Below are 18,245 nucleotides of genomic sequence, written 5' to 3'. Positions count from 1 at the left end.
TTCAACCCTGAATGTTATCAGCTGGACCTGAAAGAGCTCAAAAGCAAACGAATTTTCTACCTGCCTTAGTCAATAACTCTGAACTTTATTCTAAAGATGTGAACCATTCAGAGATTACAAATTCAAATTAGCCTTCTTTCATAACTACAGGTAGAAGAATGAGGGCTCAGGAGCCATTCCTGTGGTCCATTGCAGCATTTTCTTTTGGTCTAGGTGTCCAAAAGAAAAAAAAAAAAAAAAGGGGAGGGGGGAAGATTTTTCCCTTAGGCCTAGAAGAAGGACCAAAGCCCATCAGCTCCTCTGGCTGAGAAAAAAATACATGCTGCTGAGTTCAGTTTTAAGAATCATCATTGCCTGAATTATTGGGAATAAATGCCAACTATCCAATTCATCAATGCTATTTATTTTAATACAAAAATTGTGATAAGAGGCAAACTGCTCTTCACACATCTGATCATACTCATTATGGCTCCAGCACCAGAGAGCAGGCAGCCTGTGGCTGTCAATGACTTCTGGCAAACGAGAATCTCTTACCCAGCAATTGCCTTTACCACAGCTCTGGAATTCACCATGAGAAGGCTGAGGCCCAAGTGTGACCTGTGAAAACTGGTGTGACACCGAGCATGCTTTCAGAGAAGGAAAACAGCAGAAGAGCAAAATGCAAATAAATTAATTTCTCACATCAAACAAGTAATGGCTAATTTTAACAGCCTTTTATCTGTGTGCAAAAGGGGTCGGTTGTTTCATGTTCTGCTTTTTTATTTATTTATTTATTTCAGGGCCCCATTCACTGCAAAAAAAAGTGATATACCAAATATTTTTAAATACAAGTAAAGGCATTTTATTAGAATCTGAATTTTAAAAAAGCTTAGTAAGATACTGACACATCAATGAAGTGAGAATTTGCAGAGAGAAACTTAAAGGGAATAGAAAGAACCACATGTACCTTTATGTCTGAAACAAGATTCAAAACAAATTGTGAAAGACTATTTTGTGTGGTGGCTGCTGTGCCTCATTTGGACAGCTATATTACATTGTGGAACAGAAGTGAAATAGTGAACAAGCATAACCAGTATTAGAGTGACCCTACAATTATTGGACCGTCGACTGCCATGATCTAGCAGCTTTAACTAGACAGAACATCGCTATGGGGAACCCTGGTGTACCGCATTCACCGAGAAAAAGAGCTGAAATGCGCCACGGCATGTTTTCACATGCTCAAGAATTCCAACCAATCCACAGTAATGGTTGTCTCTACTAACCCTGGACATTCTTAGAATAGACACTGAGGATATATGGATCCTGCCCTGGAAGTTTCAGCAGCTCAATGCCTTTTATCATAAAGCTTCATATTTCTTGTATTTTTGGACTAGCTTCCCATTTGTTACCCTTACAACACAACCAGCAGGCCAGCCTGCATCTTGGTTATTTAAACATGGTGCAACAGGCCCAGCTCAGCCCAACACACGCAACTGGAAGACTGTAGACCATAGTCTAGTTCTTTGAAAAGATTACTCTATATCACAGGAAATCCAAAAAAACCTCTCACTAAAAGTACAAGAACCACACAACGTTCCAGAAAGCTGAGAAAAACTACTTTTCCCTTTTACACAACACAGTATTCCCAGTTCTGGAGGTTATACATCCCAGTTATCAACAGCTGTTCAGTCATTACTCCCACTCTAAGCTCAATTAATATTCCATTTGATTGTCAGTGACAGAAATGCCGGTTTTGACATTTCATCCTCAGTTTCTTGGAAAGTGGATAAGTATAGGGTGAAGAAGGAGAACAAAGTCATTAAGTATGCCTTGAAAGGCTGCATCCACTAATGCTGGTCTGCCCCCACACATCCTATTTTTTTTTCCTGTCTCTTCGCTTCTCACCCTATCCACTTTCTTCCTTTTCCCCCCTCTCGTTTCCTCTCATTCAAGTATTCGCCCTTCCTTCCCATCCACAGAAACTGACTAACTTCAGGTTCTAAATCACCTATTTCATTTCTCCTTTGGTTTTAGCTAGTCTCAAACCTTCATTACTAACAAAGATCAAAATAAAATACAATTTCATTTCCCGTTCAACATTCAGACCACAAACTGGTGTGCAAGGATATTGGGATTACTAATTTATACTGATCATTCAGAATCTGTAAATCCTTTCAACAATATTTGCTATCAAGCAGTTGTTAGAAGGATCAGTAAAACACAAAATGTTTAAGATTCATGCTAACTAATCATGAGCTGTTCATATAAATAATATATATGTACACTCACTAAAAAATACAAAAATGACCAAATCAGTCCACTCCAATCTTCCCCAGAAGCCTACTTTTTCTCAGACAGCAAGGACAGATAACTTGTATCCCAAAGTATTTGTTATGAACAACTTGATGAGCATCAGAAAAGGAATAGGGAGTTCAGTCCCAAATACAGTAAGCACTAAAAAGGACGTTTTTAAGCACTGCATATTCTTAAAAAATCAACATTACATCATCTATATAGAGAAATTTTAATAATTGAAATGTATCAAGCTATTAGCAAATACTATCTGATTAGAGAAATTATCTATGCACATTCAACAGCAGTAAGGGCATTACAGTTACTATTCAGCTCAACACATTCACACTTCCCTCCCTTCTTTGTCCTTTCATATCCCTTCCCCTCCTCTTCCTCTCCCTTTGTTTTCCCATCCCTTCTTCTCTCCCACACACTTCCAAGAAGGCCCAATTCAGCACAGTGTGGCATCGGCACAGACCAGTGACAGCTGCTGTTCCAGCTACAGCAGTGAGTGGATTTCAAAAAAGCAAGGGACAGCTTTAAAGTTTGGGAGAGCCATTTAAACTGAATATGTAATAACTCTAGTGAGGATTTGGACTTCAGCTACACTCAATAGGGGTGCTTCATTACCTACTTGTGGGAATGCCACTTGTCTGTGATGAGGTCACAGCCTCCTGGCGATAAATTCCATATGTGCTGTTTAGCCCGGTCAGCTGAAAACAAACTAGCAGATGCCATGCTGATTCACATCTAGTTGCTATCGATACTAAAGAGACAATATGTGAAAGACAGGAAGTATCATGTGGGAGCCATGCTTAGACGTGTGAGGGGAAACAAGTGTTCACCTTTATCTAATCATCCCATGCTGAATTACTGAGACAGAGTCTTCCACAAAAGGAATGCAGTAATCAAAAACAATTTGGGGCTGGATTTCTCTCTTACTGGTTTATTTGTTATCTTAGGTGTTTCTGTGCCACTTTGAATGGGGGAAAAAATTAAAAAAAAAAAAAAATCCATCAGAAGTAGAATCAGCAATACTTTGTGTGTGCCTTGAAGTTCACACTTCTAGAAGATATCACCCTTACATATGATTCAGCAAAACAATTTCCTCCTGCTTTTGGTTATGTTATTTAATATACTCACATCATGAAAAACTGAATTCAACCTGTCCAGACGAGGACTTCATAAATTACAAACCCCAGCTAATCCTCAGTAATTACTCTTTAGGTCCCCCAACTACCTTCTCTCTCCTGTCCACGTTTTCCCTTTCCCTGAAAAGGCTATGTGACACTCACAACATTCAAAGCCTTTCACATTTACACCATCATCATGACTTTGGGTCTGTAATTTGATCCCATTCCATCACAGTGTTGTGCAATGGTGTTTTCAAATCAACTGTTAGTGGACACACCCATTCACCCCATAAAATGCATAGCACTATATCTGCACTGAAATACATGCCGGTGTATCTCCACTACCATCCCTAATTAGAGATTTTTGTTGTTCTTAAAATAAACGTTACAGATTGAATCATTATTGTTTAGAGTCAATGGTGAAGATTAATAAGGAGAGTTTTCACTGACTAAGGGGTAAAAAGGAATCACAAGGAAAGGCTGTGTACACAAGCAAGGAAGAAAAGGAAACCTTTTTGGCTTTCACCAAAGGCTGAGGGAAGATCTGCAAACCAGGGAACAAAGGCCCACTTAACTGCTTGACTACTTGAAGTCTAGGTTGAGTATTGTGGGTGGGCACAGACACACACCTGAACTGACTCCACCTGGTCTATATGAGTTCATACACAGAGGCAGCAAAGGGTGCAAAGTTAAGATTGTCATGCCTAGTTGGGGCTACCTGAAACTCGCCATCCCTCAGGAGCATCATGCATATGGTGCAAAAGCCTGAAGGTATGATAACGCATAACCTAACATATCCACAACCTGTGGAAGTCATTCTTGAAGAACAAAGGGAGCCTGTGATTTATTTACCTGCAGCAACAATATAGCTTTGAAACAGAAAGGCATCTGCTCTCCATGTCCAAAGTAGCCAGATGCCAGAATGGCCAATATTAGTACATTCTTCCACCTTAATGCAGTAAAGTGATTGCCCACCTAGCGCTTTAAATCTAGGCTGATCTTCTAGCATAGGAACATTCCTTTTTTCTCTGGCAGGTATGCTGAAAGATTTCTAACTTGAGGTATTTTAAGAGTGATCAAAATGTACAAGTAACACCACTAAGAAGGGTAGAAAAGATCTGTTGTACTACTGCTCAGCAGGAATGAGAATATGTTTTATCTTACTCCTTTTTCTAGAACATTAGGTGGCAATACCTTTCTTTCTTGATCTCTTCTGTTTCACATTTTTCCATCTCCCTACACTTCTCTAAATTTACTCCTCACAGCCTGCATAGACATCATCCCATCCCAACACCAGTTAACTACCTCTAGCTCAAGAAATCAAGATGAAAAGCTGATCATATCTAACTTGTTTTGAAAAAAATGAAAAGATTCCATTGTTACTTTCAAAGAGAAATACCACAGGTTCCATAATTTCTATGTGGAAAGAACAGGTAGTATAATGGGAACCTATATAGCCTATAGAAGGCAACCAGAAAGCATGAAAGGGTTTTCCTAGAATTCATCTTTGACCTTTTAGGCAAACAATGAGAATAGACACAGATAGTAGAACATAAAAATGCATGAATGTAAACCAGAAGTGGATACAAAATCTCAATCGTAGGCACTACATAACAAAAGTACTACTAAAAATATGTTGAAACATGTCTACTTGCGTACATAAAAAATTGGCATGTGTACATCTACATATACTTGCACTAAAGCTTGAATAAAGTTCATTCTTTCTGTAGTGGCCTATGTGAGTCCCTAAGCAGAAGAAAAATACAAAGGGATCTGCAGGAAGATAATCTGCTCGCAGCACATCAGATGTGACTGAAAGAAAAAAGGAAAATGCACAGCCACAGCCTCCACTGTCACAGGAAGTCAGCAGTCAGAATCCCCACACACAGCATACACTATACCAGAAGACCTGCTGGAAGATTAGATATGGAGAGACGGTTGATCTAATACGTAGTTTACATGAGCTGAATTCCTGTTAATGGCATTCTGAACTCACAAGCAACATGACGTAGACCAACTTGATTCGACCCTCACTGAAACCAAGTTATTTTCTGCAAACAGGACCTTCACATGCAACCCCCCTCCCAGCACAGTCCCAGAAAGGTCTTTGCATTGATTCCAGAAAGATCTGCATGATGTCCTAAGGAATGCACTCATGGCTAGTGTAAAATGGCACCCTTCCACTTAAGTAAATGGAGTTACACTGGCTTATTCCAGATGAGAATCTGTCAAATATCAAATTACATCAAAATATTCCTTTGAAATAGCTCAGTGTTCAAATAACATATATATACATCCTTCTAAGTGTTCACTCTAATAACAATAAGCCAATCAGGCACCTGGCATCCCTCTTACCCAGAAAGCTCCCAAAATGTGAAGCATGGTCTAGTTCCACCTATGACTTCAATAGCTGGGTTTGGTACTTCTGAGGCAGAATGCCGCAAGCATCCTTAGCACGCTACTCTACCACACTGAGGAAAGGGAGTGAGGATTAAGTGAGCCAGTTAAAACTATAAGAAGAATGTAGATGGGCAGCTACATCCTACCTTAGCTGGAATTAGGCCATGACATTGAGGTTAACCCCCCTGCCTGTGCAAAAATACTACGGGTTTTTACTAACCACAAATGGTCAGGAACTTATTTTAACAAGCCTGTCCACAACAATAATACAGACGTAAAAAGCGTGCAGAACAATCTCTGAAAGTGTGATATTCTAGCTCGAAGCACTCACGTATTCATACATCAATTGTAAACTAAAACTAGACAAAACGAAGCAAGATTGCAAGATTGCTGTAATACAATCCTTTCACAGTGCAAACATCTGATTAAATATGAAGACTTCCTAAAAGCTTCACCTCGATAGTTTTGGAGCATTAATGGACAGAGCCTCTGCAGAACGAGTATCTATGAGTAATGAGGAAATTTGCAGCACTCACTGCCTCCTCCGCACTGGGACACTGACCAATACAGTCCATGAAGTAAACAATTCAACAGCAGTCCTTCCGGAACAGCTCCTCACCAGGGTGATCTGCTCAGGAATTAAAGTCACATTCATTCCAGAAAAGAGTGTCCAGATATGGAGTGCCCTGCAGTATTTTATGTCAAATTTCCCACATCAGCAGGCCCTTGGAGTAAGATATTAATTCTCCTTATGTTGTGTAATAGTTAGTTGGAATTAGTAAATATGTATTGTTTCGTTAAAAATGTTATGTTCCAGCACATGCATTTAATTTGCCATAAAGTATGGTATGTAAGAGATCACACCATCTTCAATAAATCTGAAAAGATATTAGTAATTTTGTTTCTGATACAAGATATTTCAAGCAAGTAGTAAAATTTCAGTGGTATATGGAAGGGGTCTTAGAGAAACACACAAAAAAATACAACTATAAACAAGCCATCATTCTGGTAAGAGGAAATACAAACAACCAGAATAAAAATAGTTGATGCACAAAAGCCATAATGAGTGGGTTGCTCAAAAAATAACTTCTACTTTGAATGGTTTGGATGAAATACAAATTATCCACAGAAAAGTGTGGACTGGCATAAATGTTTGTACAAAATTATAAGTATATTTCTAGAAGTATGCAAGAGACAACCGCCTGCATGCTGCACAAGGTCCCAGTAACGCTCTGCGTAAGTGCTAGTGCACAGAGTCCAAACCACTGCATTTTAATTACTATGCAGCCTCAGATATATTGCCTTTGATATGGAAATGTTCTTGTTCTCTCATCTTCACATACGGTCTCATGCACAGAAATCTTTATCTGATTCATAAAAAATAAACTAGAATCCAATCTCAACACCTGACCTCAGTGCTTAGAAGTTTTTTACTAAGCATGGTGTCACTATAAAAAGAATGGGTAATATTGGTGTAAAGTTAGATATTTGGAGCAATGATATGAAGGATTTGCAGTTAGGAATCAAATCAATACTACACCTCTGAGATTTTACAGTTTCCTGTTGCCTTATGTCAGTCTACCAGCAACTGGAAAAACAATTGACTGTACACCTTTCTGTCTAGCTCAAGAAAGCAAAAATATTTAAATGACATCCTGTCTTACCACTGATAGAAAAGATGCAACTTAGCCACTTGCTGTATTAAATAGGTTCTGAAATCTAATAAATCACTAACATCAAACTTTCCAGCTTTTTTTTTCTTAAATTTGTATGTAACATTTTTGTGTGTATTTTAAAGGTATGCACTACAAAGTTCACACAGCAAGAAGCAAAATGTTTCCCAAGCTTTACTTTATCAAACAGGTAAAATAAACATAAAGAGTACTTAAAATACAAACCCAGTAGTTTTCTATACCTTACATTAATACACTGCCTGTAAGAAGGTTAATATTTTTTTCTTTGACAAATTCTAGCAGTCACTTAGAAAAAAAAATTAAATATTCAGACCTATTTAGATAACTCTCCTAGCACTATAGAACTACCTTCTCTTTTTATAAAGAATATGATCTGTGTAACCTCTCTATAGAAGATAATGACCCATCTGTAAATCATTTTGTTGCAGGTTATCTGGTTTTTATCACTTCTAGTACCTGTCTCTCTCCGATATGATACCCTTAAAGACATTAACTTGATGGAATGTTTTGTCTGACTTCAAAAAAACATCGACTGATAGATATTTATTCTCCGCCATAAATGAATGACTCTGATTAACCTCGTTCACCAATACATCTAATTTTATATTACTCTTTCCAATTCACAAGGCTCAAAATATATTTGATTAAACTAATTTCCAAGCAATGATTTTCAAACTTGGGATACTGTTTTCTTTCTTCTTAATTTAAGGAGACAAAGCAGTAAACATAAAACTGATATGAGTATTTTAAAATATACAAGAGGAGGAAAGAAATGTCTATGTACTGATTCTTGTTTCTTTAAGAGAAAATCCATTTTTCAGGTTCCTGTTGTACTAATTGAAAGAGAATTATTTAAAACTTCACTGAATACTTGAATATACGATGGGTACGTGTAGCAGTTTCACCAGTGCCAAAGAACTCTAGACTTTCTGAAAGACAGTAAACTAAAAATTGGCAGGAAATCTCTCACAATGATGTCACAAATATTTGTTGTTGCCACAGAATAATGTTTTAAAAGAACACCTACTTCTGTGCTGAAAAGGCTTTGGGAACATGTAATTATCCAGTTTTATCACTGTAGAAATCGGCTGCTTTCCAGCACATACGTCTATCAGCTCTCGCCCTTCTGCACAGAACTACATCTAAATAAATATACATGTATTTCATATAGATATCACACCGGTCCTGTACACAACCTTACTAATGATAGGATTTTACCATATCTTGTTTTTTTCACAATATGATGTCATGGCCTGTAATGATACATCAATAAATACTGTGGTAGAATCATGTGTCTCAAAAATAGTGAATAGCTCATGTTAAATAAAAGGAAATTGAGTTTCTGCGGTTTGGTAACAAGTCCCCTAAAGTTCCCAATCTTGCTGTTCTACCTAAGGAAAAAATAGAAAACAGAGTAAAGAGAAGTTACACAAAAAGTGAAAGAGATGAATAGAAATCGGCTTTCTAAGGCACAAACTCGAAACATACACCTTCGTGTTCTGCTGCTACTTGACAAATAAGCTGTACGTGAACTACCGAACACATCATAGAGCAGTACTTCTCTTGCAGGTTCTGACATCATGCAGAAATGTTTCAAAGCTCTGTCTCTGTGATTTACTATATTAACTGAAATGTTTTACAAATATGTCGTTGTATCACTTCAGTTGACATAGCTTATATATACACAAACACCACTATTTACGTAACTTCTAAAACATTAGTCATTACACACAACCTCTGCCAAACCGGCCTGCTGATCTTTAAAGTCATGCTATGAAAACAAAATACACATCAGCCCATTGTATAGGGTATAAAGAAAAGGGCATTGCAGGTTCTCTTTCCTAGGTAATTTTTGTTTAATGAAATAAATAAATATATTGACAGAAGCCTTTTAAGTGCAATCTATACACTTTTAAGGGGGAACTCAAACCAAGTGTAAAAGATTAACGGGTGTGCTTCCTGAAGTGGTATCTCCCAAGGTGACTACAGTGTTCAGCAGATATAAGATGACTAAAGACATTTTCTAATGCCCACTGAGAAAAAAAAATACTTTTTTTTTTTTTTTGCTATCATCATGCAAAGCTCTGGCCTTTATTACCACAAGATATTCCAAGGCCTCTAAGAACCGCAGACATACATGGGTACTTGTGACTAAAAATACTGTCAAAGACACAAAAAACATGTCCAAAGGGATTTTTTTTCCCATTGAGCAAAAGAAGTTCAGCTGGAAGTGACCACGAACAATTGTTGGCCACATATTAAAAACCACTGGCTAAGGGAACAAGCACTGGCAGTTCCCACTTACGAACAAAATCAAATTGACAAGTAAAGGCAACTAACTTTGGACATCAGTTATTATTTTCTGCAAGTCAGGCACCAGTGGCCTTAGGAAGGAAACTGATGGGCTTGCTTTGCTTCTCTTCTCGCTTTCACCAGTGTGCAAACATAATAAGGAAAAAAAGAAGCAGAGTTACATAAGTTCAGCAGAGAATCCGTAACGTGCAGGGAGAGACAGCCATCTGTCTCACTCCCTTTATGTTACATGTTATACACATGGCATTGGTTTGCACCCTATGATCTAGCAGAAAAGGGAACCAAGGGAACCAAGTAAGCCTTGAAGCAGCCCAGCAAAGTCTCCCACCAGAGTATGAACGGCAAGGAAGAGAGAGGAAATAATGCATTTAGCAGAGGATGCGAGACTGCAGACCAAAGGGCCTCTTACATGCTCATCGCTGAATGAATTAAAGTTCTAGGGGAGGAGGCCGGAGAAATCTGAGTGAGCGAAACAAGAAGTATGACAGGAGAAAAGGAGCCAGGAACCGTAAATCCGGGGACAACGCGGCGAGACGCCAGCAGCCGGAGCCCGCAGCCCGCCGTCCCTTGTGAGGCGCAGGGTCGCCCGGCCGCTCCTTCCCCGCGGGGCTCCGGCTGCCCCCGCCCGCCGCTGGGGTGGGAGCCCCGCCGCCGGCCGCCACGGCTCCGCGGGCGCGGAGGGCCGGCCCGCGTCCCTCCCCCGCCCCCGCACAGGGAGCCGGCGGCGCGGCGCGAGTGGCCGCGGGGGCCGGGCCGAGCCCGGGGGGCCTCGGCCGCTCCAGCCGGCGGCAGCGGGGCACTCGCCCCGGCCGGGACGGGACCGCCGCTGCCGCCGGGCCCCGGCCCCCACGCCCCCCAGCCGCGGGAGCCCGGCGGCGGCCAGGGAAGCGGCCTGGAGAGCGGCGCTCGGAGCCGTGCCCGGGGCTCACCTTCCCCTCCCCCCGGAGAAGCGCGCTTCAAAATGGTTTTGCAGGCGAGGCTGGCCAGGCTGCGCTTGGTGCATTGATTCCAAGTGCAGTGCCTGGGTTGGTTTCCGTATATTCTTTGGCTTTTAATAGCTAGCTGAGGAAAAAAGAAAGCATTATTGTTTTCTTTCTTTCCTTCTCTCATTGCCTATTCTAAATTTGACTCCAAAGTTTAAGCAGTTGAATTGGCTAATTCTGAATACAGTCTATTGAGAGACCAGACACAGCAGTATATCCCTGTATAGCAATAGATACAATGTGCTGAATTGGCAGTCTAATTATAAATGTGGCATTTGGACCTCCTTTCAGACCCAGTGCCACCTTACCTTATGAGGGAACTTCAACTACAGCAACTGTTCAAAACAAAATGCCATTACAGGATCAGCTTCACCCAACACTGGAACCAGCCAGGGGATTGTTTTACAAACAGCCTTTCTCACTTAACACAAGAATGTATTATAAGGAAAAGTTATGGATAGTGCAGAGTCTGAAGAAATCATGTATGTAGTTTCTGCCAGGTGTCGAGCTACTTCAAACTGCAGCATACTGCAAATGACCTCATTATTTTCTTTTAAATGTACTCACTATAAATAATTATTTCTTAGTTTTACTAGAATGAGCTGCTAGGTACGCTTGCTGATTATATTCCAAGCGTTGTGTGCATATAACATCGTGAGCACAGAAACACACGAAATATCCTGGCTCAAAACAAAAACCTGCAATAAGATCTTGCCAAAGAATCATGGTGTGCTGAAAAAAGTTTTTAAAGTGTCTCTTCCAGGGAAATATTTGTATATAATGGCAGACTACATGCACATATCTCACATTCATTCTTATTATTTACTTTATGGTATAATGGCTTAATTAAATGAGTGGGCACAAGCACGTCAATAAAACAAGTCAAGTCAAGTCAAAGCCTCAAAACAGGTTTCAAAATTACTCCATTACACGATTACAGAAAGGGAAATTCGTTAATTTTTGGACTTCAAACTCTGTGTGACGACTGGATAAAACTCTTCTTCTGCCCTCACGATCAGCGCTGAAGATGGAAATACCAAAAATGTTAAAATGAGGGTAGAAGAAAACAGTAGGAACAAAGTGCCGCTCATGCGCCGAAGGCTATTTAAATTAGCTTAATAAACATATACCTTATCTGCAAACAGCAGGCAAAGATATATTACTTTATCACAGAAAGTTTCACCGTCTGTGTTTTTGGGAAACACCCCTAGGACAGAACTAATCTGTCGTCCCCAGGCTCCCACCAGGCTGACTTTCCCTGTAGCCCCCCCCACCACCACTCAGACACAACACTAATTGTCTTTTCACATTGCCACTTTCACTCCTTCCCGTCCTTCAGGGAAAAAAAAAAAAAAAAAAAAAAAAAAAAAGAAAAAAAGATAAAACACACCACCAAACACCACCGTGAAACGGTCCACAGAAAGCAAAGACAGCAATCAAATCGATATGATCAGTGCTTCTGATTGACCTCAAGGCCCTGCTCTGCTCAAGCACACAGCCCCTGCTGCAAAGCCGGTTAACTGCTCAACGCCCTCCAACACAACTCGGAGCGGGAGCTAGGAAGCTCTCTCGGCAGAGGAGCAACTCTCTGGCAGCTCAGTTGTTAATGCACGCGTGGAAGTACCTGCTCACATCACGCCTATATGTTCTCTCTCACGTATCTACACACAGCCGCGCTCACGCAGGGGCGACCCCGCCGCCGGTACACGCGTGCATGCATTACAGGAGCGGGCTCGGCGGCAGCGCCGGTGCCCGCTCCTCCCCGGAGCAGGGGCAAGCCGCAGAGGCACACTCATTAGCTCCCACTGATGATTCCTTTCAGGATCATGAATGGAACAATTGTCAAAAACTGCGGGAAAAAAAAACAAGCCCCGAGACTATTATATACAGACACAGCTTGTGTGCGCGCATGTGACAGTTGCAGGCAACCCAGATTTGTTCATAAACTCTTCAGCAATATCCGAGATAAAACATTAAATTGATTATACGGTTAAAGAGGCTTCTTAATCCCAATCAAAAAACAAACCGCTTCGAAGGTAGTGAAAGCCAGGAAAAGAGCAAGCTCTCCACCAGACACACCTTGCCTTACTCGTATCCTACAGCACCGTCTGTAAACAGCTGCGCTAGCTTGTTGCAACTGCCACTATTTTATTTTAAAATAATAATAATAATAATAGTAAATTAAATACTTCCTGAAAACTTACTTTGCATTTAGTTTAGGCACTATTCTTTTTTTCAGCTCGCAAAGGAAGCCGTTTTGTCCAGGTTAGGTATTGTCTACTTATGGATCAGCCCCTGGCTAAGGGTTTATTTTAATTTATGGCTTATGCATTCTTTTAAGGTCGATTTGCATGACCTCCGGCAAAGAGCTAAGGCAGCAAGAAATCCCCAGTCGAACGTTGCCACAAAGCGGCACACATCTCCCCTTCCCCGGGTGTAAACAGAGCTCTCTGATGATGGACTGCTTTCTTCCCCCCTCCTTGTGTATCACAAATTAGGGCGCGATATCAATTTTAAAGTTTTCAGTATAACTTTATCCAAACCCTCTGCCTGGAGAGATAAGGCGCCAGCACAGAGCCGCAAGTGCTGGGGACAGTGCCGCGGCGTGGCCAACGCCAGCATTGCCACCTCCGCTCCGGGAGCTTTGTATCATTCCATGCGCCGTGGATAGCACTCATTTGTGGCGAACTTCAAAGCAGTTACCCACCTCAAACTTAACGGAGAATTTAAAAGCACCACTAAACTCCCGTCACCTTTCTCCATCCCGTGCCTTTGGGGGTTATCCGTGAAGGGAAACCCACGCGAGCACTTCGGAGCACTGACAGCAGCCTCTGCTCTCAAGGATTGATTTCGGATTTTATTTTTCCTCTTTCTCTCTCTCTTTCTCCCTCTCGTGTTAGTTCCTTACGTACAGTATCTTCCCGCACCATGTGTTCGCCTGCCGTGGGTGATCTTAAAATACAACGCTGATCTGTCACTACATTTTAAAATAAACTGTACTCGGGAGGGATGAGAAAGTGTTGTGATTTCAAGGTACTGGGGTCCCTTAACGTCTCGGAAACCTCGGGATTCAAACAGCCCCGGAAACTCGCACGGGGACGAGACCATAACTACTTCTCCCTAAAGGGGGGGGGGACGGGGGGGGGGACGGGGACGGGACGGGGGGGACGGGACCCAAACCAAACAACCCAGAAAAAACCCAACAACACCCTCGTGGTATAAAGTAAATAATCGTGCAGGAGGAGACGAGGGGAAGGGGCGAATTCAGCAATGTTAAAAGCTAAACAACAGATCTACCTCCGGACGCTGCTGCTTCACTCAATTGCAACTAATAACCCATTAAAGACAGCGCAGGAGGAACCGGATTCTCTCCTGCAAAGCGACATAAATCCAGCGAAAACCCATTAAACCACCACCACCGCCACCAAGCCACGCAGCACTACACACCACAGCAAACAACAGGTATACAACACAATAGGGCTTTTTTTTCCTGGTTACCTCCTCGGGATCCAGTGTGGCACAAAGCACTGGGAGAGCCTCCTTTTTTTTTTTTTTGCAACGCGCTTCGGTAATTTTCATTAAAAAAAAAAAAAAAAAAAAAAAAAAGGAAGGAGGTGAAAAGGGGAGAAAGAAAGAGGAATAATTGGGTAGTAATTCGGTAAAATAAAATAAAATAAATGAACTAGAGTCTGCTGGTGTTTCTCCGGGCCATGGATGTGCAGGATCCCGATCGTTAGAAGTTTGCGGATGGGTTGCCTGGAGATTTGGTTACAATCAGGTTCATTATTATTTTTTTTTTCCTCCTGAAACAAGTGAAGGCGATGGTTACTGCTGTCAATCTTGGCAATCAATGTGAGCGGCCATGTCGTAAGTATTCAAAGCATTTCCCGTCGTGCAACATCAGAAAGTGAGTGGCCAGGGCATTGATCTGAGGAAGGCAAAAGGAGGCAGGGCTCCCCCGCCCAGACAGCACAGGCAAGATGAGACAACACAGAGAGAGGGAGAGGGGGAGAGAGAGAGAGAGAGAGTGAGAGACTGAGAGCAAGCGGGGAAAGCAACAACTGCGGAGAAAGTGAGCACAAAACAGAAAGTGAAATCACCCCAGGCTGCCAGCCGCATCCCCGAGAAGCTATCACCACTCACATTGCTATTAGACAAATGAAACCTTAAACCTCTCTCCTCTAATGACCACTGATTGCCCGGAGTGGTGAGGAAAGGTACTAGAAAGTTACCGGGGAGGGGGTGCGAGGGCGGGGCGGCGAGAGCGGGCGGGGGCCGGAAAAGGAGGAGGGGGAGCGGGGGGGTCCCGGGAGAGCCGGTTCGCGGGGCCGGGGCTGCCCGGGGGGGAGCGGCGTGTTACACGCCGGCCCTCCCCCGCCCGGCACGGCGCTTCCCGGCGAGTGCGTGGGGAGCCACACGCCAAGTCCCACCGGGCTCCTGCTCACCAATTAAAAAAAAAAAAAAAAAAAAAAAAGGGGGGGGGGGGGGCCGCGGAAGAGAGACGATCTGCAGGGCATGGGAAGGGCTGGTAGGGAAGCGGGGACGGGGAGGAAAGCGCTCAGCAAGCGCTTACTGACAGTTGATAAATGTGGCTCTGAGGAGCTCGGTCCCACAGCCCGGTCGGGGTAAAAACCAGATGAAATGTAAAGTATAAATTACACTAGAGATGGGAGTCCAGCTACAGGGACCCAGGGGAGACGAAGACGAGAGGTGGAAGGAGAAGGCACTCGGAGTCCGCAAACTAGTGGTGCGTTCAACAAAAAGGTAAAAAGGGAAAGTCAGGTATGGTCGGAGAAGAAAAAATTACTTAGGAGGGACCCGAGCTGAAGTTGGGATTCTCGTGGAGACGACGAGACTTTTTTTTGCAGCGGCGATATATAAATACCCCTCTCTCTGCCTACCAAAAGGCAACAGATAGGGACTTGAATATCAGTTTGAATACCAATTTAAGAACTCACGCTCCCTTGGAAGTGCTAATGGGGGGGGGGGGGGGGGGGGGGGCGGAAATCTGGGAGAAAAAAGGGAAAACTATAAGGAGCTGAGGAGAAAATAAACCAATGGCACAGAGTACTGCAAAACCAAGAAAGTCTCTTTGCTGTATTTTTACATTCCAAAGGTAAACATAAAAGAGTCTTTCAAACTGTCAGGGGCCCGCAGATCAGGTGGGCAAACAGCGCTGCAAAGCTAACGTCTCCCTCTTTTGATATTATTCACACCTAGGCTAAACTGTTGTTAAGATGGGAGTGCGGAAAGCAACCTCAAGCCCACAAAATGAGAGAGAGAGAGAGAAGTTGTTGATTCATCTCTGTATTTTTGGCACTTTCTCCCCATTTTCCAGAAGGCGCCTGGAACAGTTAGTAACAGAGAAACTTTTTAATTTTAAAATAGCTTCATAACTTGCAGAGGCCAAAAAGACGAGAGGAAAGCCTGATTTCGCTTTCCTCCACTCCCAAGTAGTGGAGGAACTGCGGAATAGGTTAGACCCAGAAGCATACTCAGCACCACTGCGAATGAACCTCGCTTCATAAGGACGTGATGAAAATTGAGCATTAACGTGATGGCATAGGACTGATCTGATCTGGCTCTATTTCATCTTATTAACAAGCTGTAAAACTCAACACACTGCTGGAGTCGGGCGCATTGCATCCTCTACCTTGCTATCCGAGGTACTATCGTCCCTCTAAGTCGAGTCCAGGGAAAATGAGTTTTAAGTCAGAACCTCTTGGAACAGCGGATCTATTTGATACAATATTTTTGGCAATTCCACTACAATAAAAGGAGCAATCAAGTTCTATTCGGCAAGCAGCAAACACCTTGACACATAACTTTAAAATTACCTAGCAAAGCTTTATCATCAAATTAGCTGGTAAGGGCATAGCAGCTCTTTTTCATGCATTCTTTCAATTTTAATAAAAGGTAGTAAAATACTGAAATTCGGAGACAGGGGGTAAGTTGTAAGATTGTAAATACTGAGTTTGTATTCACCTGCGTTCAGCTAATTCAAAGTATTCACCTTGCTACAGTTATCTGGGCTATGGATTTAACAGCTGCCTTTCCAGATACTGCTATGTCCTTTTTAATCTTTAATTAAAAGAATTCCAGCGATTGGTCACTAACACTTTCCTTCTGACACATTTAAACCTGCTGCAAGTAAAGGAAACACCTTGACTTTTTGCACAACTAGTAGCTTTGGCGCGCGAAAAAAAAAAAAAAAAAAAGAGCCCTGTAAGAAAAGAGATGTAATCAGAATACAAGGACGAACTATCCTCCCCGAGTTTGCAACCCCATCAATTTGTTATTGGAAGTTTTTTTCTTTCAAGAAACAAACAGGAGAAGGGGAAAAAAAACCAAAAACCACAACCCACAAACAACCCAACGCCCACTCCTCAAATGTAGCGTCCTCCTTATTAAGTATGAGGCGGTAATGGGACAAGAGATAATTAAGGCATCAGATAAATCTAACCGCCCACCTAGCTCCAAATCGGGGGAAGCATCTTGCTGCACTCGCGAAAGTCCTACGCAGAAAATGACACTTGGCTGGGGCAGGACACCGCAGAGATGCGTCCACACTCCCAGGCGGAGCGCAAGTAATACTCTCCAGCTTGTTGCTTCCCCTGTGTGATCAATTAAGTTACAGATGTAACACACAGCGCCAGAGAGCTGCAACTTCTCCGCGGCAGAAAAAGAGGACTTCTTGGGTATTGTATGCAAATGCGCGTGGATGTGCGCTGCACCGGAGGAACTGTGGTTCCCTCTTTGTTTGCGTAAGTGAACACCCGCCGTGTATACGTATACACGTGCTGGGAGGCAAGAAAACACTCTTACTTTTAGCATTACCATACGTTCAGACACGGCGTTTTAAATCACTTCCCTTGCTTTTGCTTCATTAAGGCTAAAACTAGCCAGAGCAGCCAGCGCAGGCAGATGTTGACGACGGATGCTGAACTGCTGTGGGTGCTTGCAGAGGGAAGGGATCGGAGGCGCTCAGTTCACGCCGGGGCACTTACCTGTTCGCAGCTGTCATTGCATTTTGCGCCATCTCTTTCATTAAATACGTTAAAGTAAAGCAATATTGAGCAAGCGAAGCAACCTGTCAGTGTGTTAAGTTTTACATATCGCATCTTTAACGCGATGAGCAAACCTACAACTACTCTAGAGCTGGTGGAACAGTCTCAGAAGTTTTGATTCGAAGGGCAAGAAATCCCACCTTAAAAGTAATTCACCTAATTCTAAACTCCCCTCTCTTCCTAATTAATGCCGGACAATTAACAGGCATATTTATAAATTCCCTCTGCTGACACTCTCTGACAATGAAGACTTCTTGTAGGCTTGTTAAAGATGTTCAGAGAAACTTTTGCAAAATAATCAACAGCATCTGAGAGAAAGCTAAAGGAAAAGAAGTTAAAGCCTGATCATCCGATTGGGAGAAAGTTTTGTTAAGACTAGATAGA

At 42.4% G+C, this 18,245-nt stretch overlaps 1 protein-coding gene and 1 long non-coding RNA gene across 4 annotated transcripts in view; one reads left to right on the top strand and one right to left on the bottom strand.

Annotated features, from left to right (window-relative positions):
• SOX6 (SRY-box transcription factor 6) overlaps window positions 1-14,380 on the bottom strand; it is a 375,778-nt gene extending 361,398 nt beyond the window's left edge. The window contains exon 1 of one of the 3 annotated variants that reach the window (XM_055814310.1): window positions 14,293-14,380. The gene's annotated coding sequence lies outside the window, so the exon portion shown is untranslated. Of the gene's footprint in view, window positions 1-10,220; window positions 10,364-12,998; window positions 13,279-14,292 lie in introns of those variants that run through there. The other 2 variants (XM_055814313.1, XM_055814314.1) reach the window with 2 other exon arrangements.
• Window positions 14,381-14,508: 128 nt separating this feature from the next.
• Window positions 14,509-17,018, top strand: LOC114011828 (uncharacterized). Its single transcript, XR_003553915.2, has 2 exons — window positions 14,509-15,011; window positions 16,015-17,018. It is a non-coding gene; the product is annotated as an uncharacterized LOC114011828 (long non-coding RNA).
• The last annotated feature ends 1,227 nt before the right edge of the window (window positions 17,019-18,245 follow it).

This window comes from Falco peregrinus, chromosome 9 (genome assembly GCF_023634155.1).
Source record: "Falco peregrinus isolate bFalPer1 chromosome 9, bFalPer1.pri, whole genome shotgun sequence".
NCBI lineage: Eukaryota > Metazoa > Chordata > Aves > Falconiformes > Falconidae > Falco > Falco peregrinus.
This window is presented reverse-complemented; position numbering and strand designations above follow the sequence as displayed.